Source organism: Diceros bicornis, chromosome 10 (genome assembly GCF_020826845.1).
Source record: "Diceros bicornis minor isolate mBicDic1 chromosome 10, mDicBic1.mat.cur, whole genome shotgun sequence".
In the NCBI taxonomy this organism is placed as follows: Eukaryota; Metazoa; Chordata; class Mammalia; order Perissodactyla; family Rhinocerotidae; genus Diceros; species Diceros bicornis.
This window is the reverse complement of record NC_080749.1, coordinates 2,056,378-2,060,005: the sequence shown is the minus strand read 5'-3', so window position 1 is coordinate 2,060,005 and position 3,628 is coordinate 2,056,378. Positions and strand designations below refer to the sequence as shown.

Below are 3,628 nucleotides of genomic sequence, written 5' to 3'. Positions count from 1 at the left end.
CAATTTGTAAAGGTACATGCACCCCTGTGTTCATTGCAGCGTTATTCACAATAGCCAAGACTTGGAAGCAACCTAAGTGCCCATCAAGGGACGAATGGATAAAGAAGCTGTGGTATATATACACAATGGAATACTACTCAGCCATAAGAAACGATGAAATCCAGCCATTTGTGACAACATCGATGGACATTGAGGGTATAATGCAAAGTGAAATAAGTCAGAGGGAGAAGGTCAAATACAGTATGATTTCCTTCATTAAGTAGTAGATAATAACAACAATAAACAAACACATAGGGGCAGAGATTGGATTGGTGGTTACCAGAGGGGAAGGGGGGAGGGAGGAGGATGAAAGGGATAATTCGGTACATGTGTGTGGTGATGGGTTGTAATTAGTATTTTGGTGGTGAACATGATATAATCTATGCAGAAATAGAAGTACAATGATGTACACCTGAAATTTTTACGTTATAAACCAATGTTACTGCAATAAACAATAAATTAAAAAAAAAAAGAGTTACCATCTCTTAATCTACTAATTTTCTACTCTCAATTTTTTGGTGGCTGAGGAAACAGGATGTCAAACCATATGAAAAGTCAATTTAATAATTGTTTAAGATGCTTCAGTGTGATGGCATACTCACACATGGACATTCAGGGTGGATTCAGTCACTGGTTAGACACTTCTTTACTTACTTGTTCGTGTCTATGTCTGAATAATTTATGTACTGAACTGAACTCCTGATACAATGATTCAGTAGTCCATATAAACAAATAAAGTAATAATTCACCTCCCAAATTTCAAGACTCTATGTTATCATTTAGTTTGTGTTATGCCCTTTGAGGTTACTCTACTATTTTCCTAATTGTTGGAGCAATTGAATGCCTGAAACCATCCAGGTTTGTTTTCACTGTAACATGCATAGATTCGTCACGGAAAAGGTTTTCTGTGTATGACTCTCAGGAGATCATTTTTTACATCCTTGTTCCTCAGACTAAAGACTAGTGGATTCAGCATTGGAATGACAATGGTATAGAATACAGGTGCCACCTGTGCCTGGGTCAGGTGTTATCAGGCTGCAAATATGTGAAAATCAGGGACCCATAGAAGACAGTTACACCCATGTGGTGGGATACGCAGGTGGAAAGGTCTCCTGCCTCCTGCAGACTGGATCCTCAGGGTGGCTGAGATGATGGCAGTGTAAGTGACAGTGATGATGAGGAGAGAACTAAGAAGAGTTAACTCAGCCAGAAGAAAGAGCACCATTTCTGTGCTGGATGTGTCTACACAGGACAGGGCCAAAAGAGCTGTGGTGTTCCAGGAAAAATGATTGATGCTGGAATCACAGAATGACAAACTGCTTATCACACAGATGGATATCAGAGAATTTGTGAAGCATATGGTATATGGCATTACTCCCAGCCAGTTACACGCTTTCTGGGACATAACCATAGACTACAATAGGGGATTGCAGATTGCTACATAGTGGTCATAGGCTGTTGACCCCAGAAGAAAACACTGGCTATACAACAAACCCACAAAAAAGTACATTTGAACAAAACAGCTGACAAAGGAGATGATTTTCTGTTTGGATTGGAAATTTACCAGTGCCTTGGGTGTTACAGTAGAGGAATAAAATATGTCAACAATGCTAAATCACTAAGAAAAAAAGTACATAGTGTCTGGTCCTGAGAGCCAATTTTGATTAACACAATTAGTCCAGGGTTCACCAAAACAATGAACAGATAAATAAAGAGAGACATTAAGAAAAGGCTGACTTGTAGCTCAGGGTGATTGGTAAATCCAGAGAGGATGAAGAGAGTCACCTCAGTGAAATTGTTCTCAGTCATTTTTATCAACTCAGGCCTTTCACTTACTTGGATAACAATAACAAAAGTTAGAGAAGGATTCACATCTAAAGAGCTAATACTCAAAGTTGATTTAGACTCCAGTAATGAGACGGCAACAGATAGAAAGCAAATATTCAAGTTAAATTTCGAACTTATACACGATTTTCATCTTTTTTTGTAGAACTGACAGACACTAATAAAAAAATTCATAGTTCACAATTGTGTGGAGTTGATAGCACTCTAAAAGATATCTATCTGGAATGATTTTTGAATAGATTCCTCCTGAGATATACCATCCTCTACACCAGTCTATCATTGGGCCCAAAATCATATACTTAGAAATTTATCTACTGGAATTAATTATATGATACACTTAGAAAATATAAGATAATTTAGGAAAAGAGGTTCTATAATTTGTGAATTTAATGATACGTTTGTGTGGCAGTCTTAGTTTTTCAACACCTGACAGCTTCTTTACAGGGTTGTTTTAGGAACTTAATATGATCTTAGATGGACACAGCTAATAGCTCCTTGGACGCAATAAAGCTTTGCTAAATTTTGTAGGAAAAAATATATATATGTGCATATATATATATATATAGAGAGAGAGAGAGAGAGAGAGGCAGAGAGAGAGAGAGAAACATCCTGCTTACTTTACATGTTAATGCTAAAATTCTTTCCACTTTTTTTTCTATCACATACCCTTTCTTTCTATTGGTGAGCTAAGACCAAATGAGGAACTTAATCTATGACACAGTCAAATTGTTTTCTGTGTGTAGTCAGTGAACATGTTTGTTTCCCATAAAAAGTGCACGGTTATCTATGACTTCAGGCGATATAGCCAATTCATTGACAAGCGGTAGTTTTCAAGTCAATGATAAAAAGGCTACAACCATAAAATAAATGATTTGTTATATTTAAATTAAAGAATTAAAAAATAAGGTGATCTCACTAGAAATTAGAGAACTTATTTGCTTAATTCAATTGACATAAGTATGTGATAAATAACTAAAACTGAAACTAATATGATATTAATGTAAGTTTGTTTCATGTATTTAACTCTCTACTTGAGTAACCCAAAGATCCTTGAAGTTATATTGAGTATATTTCATCATTTAGTGTCTCCTGTGATCACAAGTGTTCCTATTTATTTACCCATTCACTTGTTTAACAAACATTTAGTCAATTAAGGCATTTTATCTTGCCTGTCATTAAAGGCACTTTCCTTAAGCCTTACCAGAAGATGCAGGCATGTGAAAAGAAAAAGTTTCTCAGTGTGAGAAGCACACAGACACACATACCGAGTTACGGGAAGAAGAGGATGATAAAACTAGATTTAGCTGAGATTTAGTCATCCGAAGGAAACTCTCTGTGTTTTCAGCTATCTTCTACCTATTTTCAGGTTTATTATCAGACAAGAAGAAGGGAAAACATTGTGCAATATTCACTAATATCACCATTAATTTTTGGCATATAATTACATTTGCTGCACCTACAATTCTAAATCCTATGAAATGTCAATATAGTGGCTTGAATCTGTTGTTGTTGTTGCTGCTGCTGCTGCTATTATTAGCACAGAGCTCTATTTCCTGTATAATGGACCCCTATTAATCTTATGAAGTTGATGAAAGAGATATTGGTGGTTTTGATGACAATATTGGATATTGTGTATATTACATTCCATTGATAATATAAAAGTAAGAACCAAATTAACAAAGTAATTGTTTATATGCCTTCTTGAGAATTAAAATCTAATTTTTTAGCTCAACCCCAGATTCAT

The 3,628-nt window shown here is 35.6% G+C and overlaps 1 pseudogene; it reads right to left on the bottom strand.

Moving 5' to 3' along the window:
- Positions 1-928: 928 nt before the first annotated feature.
- Positions 929-1,848, bottom strand: LOC131410480 (olfactory receptor 8I2-like; annotated as a pseudogene).
- Between the last annotated feature and the right edge of the window lie 1,780 nt (positions 1,849-3,628).